This window comes from Schistocerca piceifrons, chromosome 9, assembly GCF_021461385.2.
Source record: "Schistocerca piceifrons isolate TAMUIC-IGC-003096 chromosome 9, iqSchPice1.1, whole genome shotgun sequence".
Lineage (NCBI taxonomy): Eukaryota > Metazoa > Arthropoda > Insecta > Orthoptera > Acrididae > Schistocerca > Schistocerca piceifrons.
In genome coordinates, this window is record NC_060146.1 from 159,707,369 (window position 1) to 159,723,094 (window position 15,726).

The 15,726-nt window shown below is 44.8% G+C and overlaps 1 protein-coding gene across 1 annotated transcript in view; it reads left to right on the plus strand.

The window, feature by feature from the left end:
• LOC124717037 (uncharacterized protein CG43867) overlaps positions 1 to 15,726 on the plus strand; it is a 594,156-nt gene that overhangs the window by 30,354 nt on the left and 548,076 nt on the right. The gene's annotated exons all lie outside the window — the stretch shown is intronic.

Sequence of the window (15,726 nt, forward strand, 5' to 3'; positions counted from 1 at the left end):
GGATGTGTATATTTAAGTACTGATTTGTTATTACAAATTATTCTGTACATCACCAAGCTAGCAGCCTGCCTATCCCCCTTACAGCAAGGATTGAAAAAAAAACGATGCACGTTCACTCTTAGGGCTATCCACTTTGCTAACAATGGAAATTGCATGAAAGTGACGCAATAAAAGGTATCCGATGGGTCCGTCGTTTGGTTTCGTCACATATCGGATTTGTCTGCAACACTTCAAGTCGACTTCGCTGTTTTTTTTTTTTCCATTTCTGCCAGCGACCTAGCAGCTGTACTGTCAAAATTACGTGGTGAAGCCAATCGTTGCATCTTCTGTTGGTAGCGCCGAGCGCCAGTTACGTCAGCATTTTCCCTCACTTGCCTCCACCCACCGAAAAGACCTACCTTGTCATTCAGATTTTTCTTCATAATTTTCAGCAGCTGTATTTGAAGGCGCCAATGTGTTTTTTAACGGAACTGGTGCACTATTTCTTCACTTTGGAAGTCTTGTCATTCCACTCACAATGTCCCCCCTGCCGCCGCCCCCTCCCCCCCTCACCCCCCCCCCCCCCACCCCAATGCAATCGGACTACTAGTTTTGTGCCACATAGAGAGACATTGGACGTGATGAAAGCTAAAGAAATAATAAGCCACCTTCGCACAGTGAAAGTGAAATTATGCTCTAGTACAGTTTCAAAAGAAAGTATTTACAGAAAATTGTGAAAAAATATAATATAAAATAAAAATGTCGGCTCTCGGTATTCCGATTTTGGTATCGATATATCGTGGGAGAAATATCACCGATACATATTGAAAATTATGTGGAATAATTTGTATTGCTGCAGTCACTTTTTAATAATATTTTATTAGCACAATGCATTTCGGCAGCATTCTGCCATCATCAGGTGCATTATATAGTTGCTTATACATCAGCTGATAGGTTATGTACATTAACTGTGTGTGCCAGTGGGGTTAAGAATCAAAAAATAAACGTGCGTAGAAGGATAAATCTGTTACAGTGTGTACATCATACGAATAGCATGATTAGGTAGTAAATTAATACGTTCACTTACATTTCTGTTGGCGATTTCATTTTCTGCCACACAGAGCTCAGTAACATGTAAATCACAACTTAGCATTTTCACAAATATATGTTTACATCTTTCCAAAGAGTTTTAAAATCTAAGAAAAACTACTTACAATTTAAAAGACTGTTAACATCTTTCCAGAGAGTTGTATAATCTAAGCTAAACTACTTACAATTTCAAATTTCAAACACTGTGGTATACACCTGTAGTGAATGTGAGGACTTTTATCTAGATACAGCACACACTAAGACACGATATATACGCACAGACGGATATATACTCATAATCATAATATATACTCATATTCATACTCATAATCGTAATAAAATAGTGGGTAATACTTGCTCATCGCTCTATATAGGCCAAACGGGGAGAGACTTCCAAACAAGATACAATGAACACGTATATTCTTACCACAATAACAATTACAATAGATCAGCAATAGCCACATATCATATATTACATAAAAAGAATAAGGGACACCAAATTGACTTATATGAAGAACTGGAAATCTTCATTCATGGCACAGCACATGGCTATGTATTATTAAATGATAAGCTTGAAAGTAATAATGTTAACGTCTTTAAAAACTTCTCCAACATTAAATGTTTATTTCATTGACAGAATAGTTTTCATTAAGTATCCATGTGACATTCTCCATATTGCCAATACATCTAGATAAAATTCCTCATCTTCTCTACAGGTATACAACACTGTGTTTGAAATTGTAAGAAGTTAAGCTTAGATTTTATAACTCTCTGGAAAGATGTTAACAGTCTTTGAAATTATAAGTAGTTTATCTTAGATTTTAAAACTCTTTGGAAAGACGAAAACAAATGTTTGTGAAAATGCTAAGTTGTGATTTACCTGTTACTGAGCTCTGTGCGCCAGAAAATGAAATCGCCAACAGAAATGTAAGTAAACGTGTTAATATACTACCTAATCATGCTATTCACATAATGTACACACAGTAACAGATTTATCCTTCCACACAGGTTTATATTTCGCTTCTTAGCCCTACTGGCACGCACAGTTAATGTATATAACCTATGAGCTGATGTATAAGTAACTGTATAATGCTCCAGATGATGGTATCATGCTGCCGAAATGCATTGTGCTAGTAAAATATGAGTAAAAAGTGACTGCAGCAGTTTAAATTATCCCACATACTCTTATAATACAGTCGCAGACCTCAAACAACATCCATATAACATGGATAAATTTAAATTTAAATATCGAAAATTGATGCAGCGATATCGATATATTGATATTTTATCAGCGGTCCTAGTAGTGACACCCAAGATACAACTTTTGCAGGACTAATTAAAGGGAAAGTGAAGTACCGGGCTATGACGAGGTACGTTGCGAGCGACCGGTTTGTCAGCCACGCACACCTAGGTCCTGCCGACACATCCGCCAGTGGTGAGACAGAGCGGGCTGCACTCAACGTGGAGCGGCCAGCCGCGTAGCGCCACAGCACGGCAACTACAGCGGGCGGCGTTGAAAACAACACGCCAGCCAGCCCGTACGGAGTCCTACACCATCTACCCCTCCGTGTGCCCCAAGGTTCCGTCCTCTCACCTCTTCTACACCTTCTTCAATACGCCGATGGCACCGCTTCCCTTGCCCTCGCCCCCACCCTGCAAAGATTCCAACACCTTCTCCCATCTTCACCGGTTCACCACTTGGTGTAACCAGTGGTTGCTCGAGGTCAATCCTCCCAAGACCCAGGCGATCATTGTAGGCAAAACCACCCCTTTCTGCCGTCTCCTATCTCACCATTTATGGCCGTCCCATCGCCCTCACCCCCACCCTTAAGTACCTTGGCGTCACCCTTGACCGTCGCCTCTCCTGGACCCCCCATCTCCGGACAATCAAAGCCAAGGCACACTCCCGACCGCCTCTTCAAGCTCCTCTCTGGCCGCAAATGGGGTCTGGACCCCTCCACCATCCTCCACACCTATAAATCCCTCATCCTCTGCCACGCTTATCCCGCCTGGATCTCCGCCCCCCCCTACCTTTTACAAATCCCTTCAAATCCTAGAACGCCATGCGCTCCACCTTGCCTATCGCATCCGTCTCCTCTCCCCCACCTCACCCCGTTCCCACACCTCCTCCTTTTCCTCGAATGGATACGGATCCTCTACACCTCCCGTAAACTTGGTCCCCCTCACCCACTTGTCTCTCCCATCCTCTCGCACCCCCGTCTGCTGCCGCACCTGCATTCCCACACCTCTCCACTCTCCATACCCACGCCCAAGGTGGCTTCCACCAACTCCCCTCCCTGATGATGCCCTCATCCCCTCCATCTACCCCTCCTACCATCTTTGATCCTCCTCTACCGCCCCGTGTGTTTTTCCCGATGGCACCCTCTCTCCTTTCTCTCCTCCCTCCCACCTCCCCAGGCTTCCCCTACCCCCCTCACCTTCTTTCCTCCCCCATCTCCCCTGCTACTGGCATCTACACCCTCCCCTCTCCCTCCTCCCCCACCTTTTCCCCCTTTTGGCAGCTCCCCGGACTCGTACACATATAATGAACTATAGCGCGCCGGAGATCATCTCCTAGTGTTTGTGTGTGCCGTCGTGTTCCAGTGTTTCATCGTTTGTACTCCAACGTTCGCGTGTGTCATCTGTTTTTGGACTCTGCGCCCGTGAACGGCTCCCTGTGATTTAATTTTGTACGTCTCCGTTTGTATATCCACCATGTCTGTTCTGCGATTGTCTTCTTTTGTATCACTAGTTTTATCTGTGGCCGAAGACCGGTGTAGTATGTCGCTGCATCAGGTGTGACAATAAAGAAAAAAACCAGCCAGTGGCGGCACTCTCTCTTCATTCAGCCGCGTCGAGAGGGCGGACGGCGAATGCAGATCTCGCGACGGCGCTGTTCCGCCCCTTTGATGTGACGCCGCCACTCGACGCCTGACAAGTAATTAATTAGGTCGCCTGCTGTTTCACCCCACTCCAGACTGCGCCGCAGAGAGAGCGTCGCAAAGAGCTAGCCAGTCGCGGAACGAAAGATCTAACCTCCACACAACATTTGTTTCTGTATGTACTTCAACTTTACCTCCCACTCTACAGGGTGGTCCATTGATCGTGACCGGGCCAAATATCTCACGAAATAAGCGTCAAACGGAAAGAGTACAAAGAACGAAACTTGTCTAGCTTGAAGGGGGAAACCAGATGGCGCTTTTGTTAGCCCGCTAGAGGACGCTGCCTTAGTTCAAACGGATATCAACTGCGTGTTTTTTTTTTTTAAACAGGAACCCCCATTTTTATTACATATTCGTGTAGTACGTAAAGAAATATGAATCTTTCAGTTGGACCACTTTTTTCGCTTTGTGATAGATGGCGCTGTCACAAACATATGTCTCACAATTTTAGATCAACAGTTGGTAACGGGTACGTTTTTTTAAATTAAAATACACAACGTAGGTACGTTTGATCATTTTATTTCGGTTGTTCCAATGTGATAATGTACCTTTGTCAACTTATCATTTCTGAGAACGCATGCTGTTACAGCGTGATTACCTATAAATAGTGCAATAAATGCTCAAAATGATGTGGTTCAAATGGTTCAAATGGCTCTGAGCACTATGGGACTTAACATCTGAGATCATCAGTCTCCTAGAACTTAGAACTACTTAAACCTAACTAACCTAAGGACATCACACACGCCCATGCCCGCGGCACGATACCAACCTGCGACCGTAGCGGTCGCGCGGTTCCAGACTGAAGCGCCGAGAACCGCTCGGCCACATCGGCCGGCCCAAAATGATGTCCGTCAACCTCAATGCATTTGGCAATACGTGTAACGACATTCCTCTCAACAGCGAGTAGTTCGCCTTCGCCGGCCGCGGTGGTCTCGCGGTTCTAGGCGCTCAGTTCGGAACCGCGCAGACTGCTACGGTCGCAGGTTCGAATCCTGCCTCGGGCATGGATGTGTGTGATGTTTTTAGGTTAGTTAGGTTTAAGTAGTTCTAAGTTCTAGGGGACTGATGACCACAGATGTTAAGTCCCATAGTGCTCAGAGCCATTTGAACCATTTAGTTCGCCTTCCGTAATGTTCGCACATGCATTGACAATGCGCTGACGCATGTTGTCTGACGTTGTCGGTGGATCACGACATCAAATATCCTTCAGCTTTCCCTACAGAGCCGTGCGGTTAAAGGCGCTGCAGTCTGGAACCGCAAGACCGCTACGGTCGCAGGTTCGAATCCTGCCTCGGGCATGGATGTTTGTGATGTCCTTAGGTTAGTTAGGTTTAACTAGTTCTAAGTTCTAGGGGACTAATGGCCTCAGCAGTTGAGTCCCATAGTGCTCAGAGCCATTTGAACCATTTTGTCCCCACAGAAAGAAATCCGGAGACGTCAGATCCGGTGAACGTGCGGGCCATGGTATGGTGCTTCGACGACCAATCCACCTGTCATGAAATATGCTATTCAATACCGCTTCAACCGCACGCGAACTACATGCCGGACATCTATCATATTGGTAGTACATCGCCATTCTGTCATACAGTGAAACATCTTGTAGCAACATCGGTAGAACATTACGTTGGAAATCAGCATACATTGCACCATTTAGATTGCCATCGATAAAATGGGGGCCAATTATCCTTCCTCCCATAATGTCGCACCATACATTAACCCGCCAAGGTCGTGATGTTCCACTTGTCGCAACCATCGTGGATGTTCCGTTGCAAATATTATGCCGGTTTACGTTACCGCTGTTGGTGAATGACGCTTCGTCGCTAAATAGAAGGTGTGCAAAAAATCTGTCATCCTCAAGTAATTTCTCTTGTGCTAAGTGGCAGAACTGTACACGACGTTCAAAGTCGTCGCCATGCAATTCCTGGTGCATAGAAATATGATACGGGTGCAATCGATGTTGATGTAGCATTCTCAACACCGACGTTTTTGAGATTCCCGATTCTCGCGCAATTTTCTGCTACAGATGTGGTGATTAGCCGCGACAAGAGCTAAAACACCTACTTGGGCATCATCATTTGTTGCAGGTCGTGGTTGGCGTTTCACATGTGGCTGAACACTTCCTGTTTCCTTAAATAACGTAACTATCCGGCGAACGGTCCGGACACTTGGATGATGTCGTCCAGGATACCGAACAGCATACATAGCACACGCCCGTTGGGCATTTTGATCACAATAGCCATACATCAACACGATATCGACCTCTTCCGCATTTGGTAAACGGTCCATTTTAACACGCGTAATGTATCACGAAGCAAATACCGTCCGCACTGGCGGAGTGTTACGTGATACCACGTACTTCTACGTTTGTGACTATTACAGCGCCATCTATCACAAAGCGAAAAAAGTGGTCCAAGTAAAACATTCATATTTCTTTACGTACTACACGAATACGTAATACAAATGGGGGTTCCTATTTTAAAAAACGTAGTTGATATCCGTGTGACCTGTTGCAGTGCGATGTAGCGCGCCAACCATAGCGCCATCTGGTTTCCATGCTTATTTCGTTAGATATTTGGCCCGGTCACTATCAAGGGACCACCTTGTATAAAAGTCTGCATATTACCAAAGCTACGTACCCAAAAACTGTTATCCAATTTAAACTCGTACGCTTCTCTAATCTGAACTGACGTGTAACTGGTCTGAATACAATTTGTCTTTAGGGTAAATGCGCAACTGAGCTAAAGCAATAGTCTCGCCCTAATCAAAATTTCCACTTACCTCGCGCTATGAGAACGTTGTTGCAGATTTCTCGAAAGCACAGCAGCAAACAGCAAAGAGGCACCAACTAAGCTAGATTTCTATTTCTGAATAAATATTCAAACTGTGCATACCACACGTGGTAATGCGTAATGACAAGAATGGTGTGTGTGTGGGGAGGGGAGAGGGGAGGAGGGGGGGGGGGGGTAATGTGATGCCCTGGACACTCGTCCCTTACGGGGTGCGTAAAGGATGCTGCCTTCTCGGATAGCTATACAAAAATTCAAACAAAAGAAGTTAATTGTTTATATTACAATAATGAAGATTGACAATACTTAACTTTGGATTTACAACGAGTTGTCGCTAGCGGTGGGTGACATGCAAACAGTCAGTATCCTTCACAAATAACAATGTCCATGTAAGCACTCACACTCGCTAGTAAGTCACTGCTATCGTTAATATCACTGCTCAACTAGGCCTCTCGTCTTCTACTGTCCTCCGAGGTTGACTGACAGAAGTGGCGGTTATATCCTCTTCGTATAGAAGCCGCTCCTGTCGCGATGCGGTCCTAGTCTGCGTGCTATTGGCTGACGTCGTCTCACAGCCTTCTCTGCTCTTGCGTTCTTCAACTTCGTGCCGGCGCTTTCGTTACGCCGGAAATATTCCCCGTCGATTTTAGTATGAAGTATGTACTCAAAAAGACAGAGTGAAGCTTCGCGTTATCTTCACACATAACATAGGTCTGAACAAAATACTATGTTAAGATTTAAAGAGGCGTCAATGTTAACAGAGAATTTCTGTAACAATCAAACACTTTAATCAGTTAATATGCTAATGTATAGTACAGGAAAGTGGGATGATCTGTGTCTTGTCTCGGCTCTCAGCAGGTGAACAATCATTTCTACGAATTAGGTGCGCAGTGCTGCAGTTCTCCCTCAAACTTCCTCTATTCAAAAAATACACTCCTGGAAATGGAAAAAAGAACACATTGACACCGGTGTGTCAGACCCACCATACTTGCTCTGGACACTGCGAGAGGGCTGTACAAGCGATGATCACACGCACGGCACAGCGGACACACCAGGAACCGCGGTGTTGGCCGTCGAATGGCGCTAGCTGCGCAGCATTTGTGCACCGCCGCCGTCAGTGTCAGCCAGTTTGCCGTGGCATACGGAGCTCCATCGCAGTCTTTAACACTGGTAGCATGCCGCGACAGCGTGGACGTGAACCGTATGTGCAGTTGACGGACTTTGAGCGAGGGCGTATAGTGGGCATGCGGGAGGCCGGGTGGACGTACCGCCGAATTGCTCAACATGTGGGGCGTGAGGTCTCCACAGTACATCGATGTTGTCGCCAGTGGTCGGCGGAAGGTGCACGTGCCCGTCGACCTGGGACCGGACCGCAGCGACGCACGGATGCACGCCAAGACCGTAGGACCCTACGCAGTGCCGTAGGGGACCGCACCGCCACTTCCCAGCAAATTAGGGACACTGTTGCTCCTGGGGTATCGGCGAGGACCATTCGCAACCGTCTCTATGAAGCTGGGCTACGGTCCCGCACACCGTTAGGCCGTCTTCCGCTCACGCCCCAACATCGTGCAGCCCGCCTCCAGTGGTGTCGCGACAGGCGTGAATGGAGGGACGAATGGAGACGTGTCGTCTTCAGCGATGAGAGTCGCTTCTGCCTTGGTGCCAATGATGGTCGTATGCGTGTTTGGCGCCGTGCAGGTGAGCGGCACAATCAGGACTGCATACGACCGAGGCACACAGGGCCAACACCCGGCATCATGGTGTGGGGAGCGGTCTCCTACACTGGCCGTACACCACTGGTGATCGTCGAGGGGACACTGAATAGTGCACGGTACATCCAAACCGTCATCGAACCCATCGTTCTACCATTCCTAGACCGGCAATGGAACTTGCTGTTCCAACAGGACAATGCACGTCCGCATGTATCCCGTGCCACCCAACGTGCTCTAGAAGGTGTAAGTCAACTACCCTGGCCAGCAAGATCTCCGGATCTGTCCCCCATTGAGCATGTTTGGGACTGGATGAAGCGTCGTCTCACGCGGTCTGCACGTCCAGCACGAACGCTGGTCCAACTGAGGCGCCAGGTGGAAATGGCATGGCAAGCCGTTCCACAGGACTACATCCAGCATCTCTACGATCGTCTCCATGGGAGAATAGCAGCCTGCATTGCTGCGAAAGGTGGATATACACTGTACTAGTGCCGACATTGTGCATGCTCTGTTGCCTGTGTCTATGTGCCTGTGGTTCTGTCAGTGTGATCATGTGATGTATCTGACCCCAGGAATGTGTCAATAAAGTTTCCCCTTCCTGGGACAATGAATTCACGGTGTTCTTATTTCAATTTCCAGGAGTGTACTAACGTCATTCGAAATGTATACTCTCTTCGCTTTCTACTGTATACGTCTTATTCATCCTTGTTGTCCTTTACAATCTATCTTTCTTCATCTAACAGATACAATCACCAGTCGATACAGCACTACAGAACACGTCCGTCACCTACCACCCTTCAACTAAGAACCTATCAGACTGCACAGAGACAAAAAATGTGCAACGACAAGACCAAAGATTGTTTAACAGTAACGCAACTTGCTCTCTCTCTCTCTCTCTCTCTGACGTGCACTTCGATAACATACAAAGATCAAAAATGAGTCCGCGGCTCGTGGTCTAGCTGTAGCGTTCTCGCTTCCCGCGCACGGGGTCCCGGGTTCGATTCCCGGCGGGAATCATCTCTGCCTCGAGATGACTGGCTGTTGTGTGTCTTCCATCATCATTTCATCCTCATTCGCACGCAAGTGGCCGTAGTGGCGTTAAAGAACTTGTGGAGCGGCGGCCGAACCGCCCCGCGAGGGGTCTCCCGGCCAGCAGTGCCATTCGCTCATTATTATCAAAAATGACATGACCACAGTACACAGACGACGGAGAAAGTAACGTTTCCTAGGCACCCGCTCTACTGTACACGACGGGTGGAAAAAACGGACCGATTAAAACGGATACCGGTGTTTTGGTTCCAAAGAACCGGTATTTTTCGGTATTTCTGTATTTCTGTGATCTCGGTTATAGCAGCGATTTATTTAATTTTTCCTAACCACCGAGTAAAAAAAAAAAGTCCGGAACATCAATGAGTCATTGCAGCAGTCCAAAAATTTTTGTTGTTCCATAAACCCTTTTCGAACAAGCAGTAATTTTTACTCGTAAAATATACATTGATTTGAAATATATCGTTATTGTAGAAAATGGGAAAAGTGGTCAGTGCTGTTTTAATAACAATGCCGACAGAAACCAGCAACAAAACACGGCATAACATCTCGTACAGCACTGCTGAGACAGTAATGTATCTCTCGCCACGTGGCGTAGCCTGCTAGGTGGTACGCGTTACACGCAGCGTGCAACGCTTGCCCCATCTGCTCTGCATGCTGGTTTCGCGCTGTCGACGCCGGACATCTGTTGTACTGCAGAATTGCATCATCCCTAGTCTGGACGTATTTTACGAAGTGCAGTACCAATGGAGAACAATGGTTCACTTGCTTTTAAAGATTAATTATATATATATATATATATATATATATATATATATATATATATATATATATATATATATATATATAAGGAGGAAACTTAAAACTTAACAGTTCATTCACACTTTACAGTAAAAATACAAATCAGCTGATCTGCTTCCTGTGTCTACACATGCCTCTATCTGCTTTCGGCCCTTGAAAACAGACAAATTAATGCGAAAAATAGAGTTACTGGACGTCATTTTTCACTGTTTAGCACTGACTATTCGTAATGCCCAAATAGTGGTTTGATCGCTGATTTCAGTTTTAAAAGAAATTGAATCACTAAGAGAATACTGGTGAGTTTTTTGTAGTAGTCAACCACTTACCAGTTTTCGTGAAAATCAGCGTTCGGTGGACATACTAGGTCTTTTTTGTTTCACTATTTAATTTAATATTTTGATTCTATGTATCTTGACACTGAAGGATCAAAATTTCTACGTTTATTACAAGAAATGACAGAAATAAAAAAACCGAAAATCTATTCTTTCAGAAACCGGTTATTCTGAGTCGTTTGAAGAGTCCGCTTAAACTGACGCTGAAAAAAAGCGATATAACAGAAAACTTGTTGTTTCAACGGTAGCCGCCGTCCCTAGTAGGCGCACGCGCTGCCGGCGTCCACTTACTGCTCAAAACTTGCAGCTCCCAGACTTCCACAGGGGCGAACCGCTCTCGCGTTTGAGTCCTACGCAACCGTTACACGTGGCCCACACAATGAAAGAGCATCTCACAAGTCCAACAAATAAATACAGATCGCATATTCTGACAGCTGGTGAAATTACAAATCGAATGACAGCAATCACAGGGTTCATAACATGTACTAATGTATAAAATTAATATCCAAATCTCTCACAATAAATCAATTATGGGCAAAGCTCTGAAACTACCAATGTGTATCGAAGCGTCGTACTATAAGCTGAAAATGGTTCAAATGGCTCTAAGCACTATGGGACTTAACATCTGAGGTCATCAGTCCCATAGACTTAGAACTACTTAAACCTAACGAACCTAAGGACATCACACACATCCATGCCCGAGGCAGGATTCGAACCTGCTGCCATAGCAGCCACGTGGTCCCGGACTGAAGCGCCTATAACCGCTCGACTACAGCGGCCGGTGGGACTATAAGGCAATGATGTCAGAACAATTACGTCATTGCCATAAATCACGTGTATTAAAAACGCCAGTATGTCACTTAGGAAAAGACGTTTCCGTTTACATTTCGTTCGTGGCGCAACGTGCAGAACACAGTGTAGTGCTAAAAAGAAGTCCACGCAACCGACAGAAAGACGTACAGAATATTTGATCAGGCAAACGTCCGCAAATGAGGTACATATTTATAGAATAAAAATTTTCTTAATTTATTCCACAACCGGTTTCGAACTTTACAGCTTCACCTTCTAGTGCTACCAAATAATTCTTCCGTGTCGCGCTGCCCAGACGGGCTATGTTGTTGCTGGGCTATGTGGTCCCACACACCCATGCGTTTGTTTGACGTGCGTGCTTGCTTATTTTACTACGTTATTGTGCTTAGAAATCCGGGCTTTACTGATCACTATTCTCCAGTGCTACTGAGGGCATCACGGTTACGATGGCGAAAGTCGCTTTCTGTTTAGGGAATTAAAGTTCCTCGGAGAATTTCAAAGTCGATTTTCTCGAGATTTTTTAAGAGTTGCATCGACCTGAGTTCTGCACTTCACATACCATAAATATAAAAAAATTGCAAAAATCCCACTGCCGGGTGGTCTCCTCATAAGACCGAAACATCACTATCACACGTTACTGCCCTGCTTTTAAACATTTATCTGTTTGTTATAGCATTCACGAATACGTGTTGGCGCTACGGACGGAAATCGAAATACGTCAATGGATGTATAAATTTTTATTGAAAAATATCGAGAGACACTGTAATACAGTTTAATACTGTAGGGATAATTTATGTAAGCGCATTCTCGTATATATGTCAGACAGTTGCTAGATTAATTTATATATGACAGTCTGAATAATTTCCTCTCGGTTATGGAGATGTCCAAACTACGGCGCTTATTTTAAAGCAGTCACAATGCGAAACTGTCGGACTAGTACCTCTCATGTGCAGAACATTTTAGTTTCCCTCACGGTGATGTTACACATTCCAAAAGTTTGTAGAGGGTATAACACCCCCCTGCTTCCCGGGATTTGCGAAATTACAAGTTAACAATGACCGTAAAGCATGAATTTTGACCCGTGTCGGGATAAGGCATCAGAACCCGAAGTAAATAATGATTATTCCGCGGGAAACAGGAGACGTTATAAATTGATCGTTATTGAATGAGTAATTTCATTCAATAACGATCGGTAAATGAAATAATGGAAATAATTTGGAAATAAATTTTGCCAGTGGAAATTTTGCCGAAAGAAATGAATAAGTTGTAAAAGCAATTAAAAAATCGGTCGCCTGTACTATTAAGTACGTGAATAATTGTGTCAAAAATAATGTTTACCGGTTTGTAGCGCAGCAGGTGGAACGGGAACTTTTACGTAAGTGGTGTGTCAGGCTTAGTAGTCATATAAAATAATATCATAACAATCTAACTACACTTAAACATAAATGGTTAACTTTCAATAAGTATTTTGATAATTATTTTGTTCATAATTTGTCAGCTAAGTGCAATGCTGACAACACAGATAATTATCTATCGAGATTTTGAATAATGGACTGTCATTCTGTCTTTAAAATTACGTACTTTGGACAGTTTAATCTGCTGATAACGAAATATATTGGCAATAATTGATTAACTATTTTTTGAATGATAATAATTCATTAATTGGGCGACTGTCAGGTGGCATAAGCTTTGTAGTTTCATGAAATATCCTTGAACTAACTTCAGCTGAATATGCATTGAAATAAATCTTAATAATCAAATTTATTACTTCAGTCTATTATTTAGTAGCTGCGGCTGGCGTAAGCTTATTAAGTGCAACAATTAACTACGATAACCAATCGTTCAAAACAGTCTGAAATTTACTCTTCACCGTCTATGCAAATAATTTGATAATTAACATATTTTCTCTTGATAATGGCGTGACACACTCGGTTCAATAAGGTAAGGATCGGAAGGAACCTACTTGGTGTTATTGTCGGGTGGAATGTAACTGCAACACTTCGATTATAAAGTGCTTGTTATTAATTGTTCAACTTCAGAGAAAAGCACAGTCACTGGCAAGTCTTCTACAATTGTATCCTACGAAAATTACGTAAATCTTACTTCCCTCGTTGTCGGTGGATCGACGGAAGTCCACGGCAGCGACACAATGTGGCAGCGGGCTTTTACTGTTGCGACTTGGGCCCACGGTGCCTCGTTTCTTCAGCACTATGTCCATTAATCCATAATAACTTGCCCGGCCATGCTTCCAGATATGCCGACCATTACTTTCCCGTCGTACTTAGATCCACACACTAGCCGTTAGATGTAACAGAGCTAGGAATAGCAGCACTCGACTGTACGTCTTACTCCGAGCACAGCGTCACAGCTACTATTGCCCGCTGGCGCGTTCCCGCGCCCAGCGGCACGACAAAACAATCTCTCTGACTTCAGCGTTAACTAAATATGCCCTGACTTGCCAGTGTTAAATATTACATAATTTAATTTACAATACATATTTACACTAGACAATACATCGTATACAAACAGTTTCATGTGTTAAGTAACCCAAAGGGACTTAGTAGATCAAGTTTTACACGGGATTCCTGTGCGGAAACGTCACCCAATGACGTAACAGAACGTCAAAGTTATAAGCGCCGTCGGCTGAAAATGTACAGGGTGAGTCATAAATGAGGAAAAATATGTCTTGCAAATTGTCACACACTGAGCTACAAACAAATTCGTTTTCTGCATGTTCCTATGTCAATAAATGACAATGCAATTGAATGGTAAAAATCTGGAAATATGAAGCGGACATTTGGGTGTTACTGTGCGCCGACATTGGCCAAGGGGACAGATCGACAACAGGGCACAACATGCGAGTGCTGCAGGTAGTCTAGCAGCCCACGAGAAGGCGAAGCATGCGGCGTGAAGCGACGGTATGCGTGACACTGCGAGTAATTATGACAGCGCCCACACATATCTCGTACCGGTGACCCTGGCCGGTATTATGTATCGTGGCTAGTTGGCATAGGGAAAGGAACGTGAGCAGGGGCTGTACTACTGTACATCCATGTTTTATAATTTGGTTTTTGTGTCCCAGACCTAGTTTTAAGAAACGAGTACATAGACGGAGAATACAAAATACAACTACACATGTATGTGGCAGTTAATACAAACGAATAAAATACAGCTGTACAAATCGAAACTAACATAGAAACACAAGACCAGAAGCTACAGTGGCGGTTTACAAGTACTGTTCGAAATGACGGCCACGATGTGCGTGGCAAAGTTGAACTCTTCGCAGAAAGGATTGCTGAACACGATCCAACATGTCTGTGTCTCAATGCATAATATCACAGGCATGTCGTATTCAGCGTTGAAGGGTGTTGACATCAACAACCTCTCCTTCATAAATCACAAATTTCAGATGGCCCCACAAAAATAAAACTGGATTCAGGTCTGGCGATCTTCCTGGCCATGCTACAGGGCCTCCACGACCGATCCATTTCGAAGGGAAGGCATTGTCCAGGTGGCGTCACACTGTGCCACCGAAGTGAGCGGGGGCACCATCATGCATATGCCACAGGTTCATACGAGATGCCAAACTAACGTCTTTCAACAATTCCGGTAATGTAGCAACCAGGAAACGTGATTAACCGCTCTCATGTGGCCTTATGAGATGGTGATCAAAAATACATCGTTGTTGGTACCCTCGTATCACTATGCTGGGTGATTTACTTCCGCCCACTCTTGCCACTTATGCGAATTCACTATACCCTCCTTCGCGAAATAGGCTTCGTCGGTGAACACTATTGTTCGTGAAACGTGCTAGTCGTGGGTCTGGCGCCATAGGATAAAGTTGCAGAAGTCCAGCCTCCTCTGGTAGTCTTCCGGCAATATTCCTGTACCTTCTGCATGCGAAAGGGATGGTAATAGTTTCTATGGAGTACTCGCATAACAGTAGATTGTGACATTCCGACCGCAGTGGCGAGAGACCTGGTGCTTATTATTCGGTCATCCGCACTGCACGTCGACGGTCGGCCACGACCACTAAATCCTAGAGGTGCTACACATGCACCACACTCCCTCAAGCGCCTGTTCCACAGAGTAAAATGTTTTTGCAGATGGAAGGCGCCGGCTAGGAAACCTCTCGTGATACAGTTGCCATGCAACGTCAGCTCTTCCATCTGCAAGCCCGTAGGTGAGGTGGATGTCGGCGTATTCCTCGTTTGTGAAACTTGCCATGGTA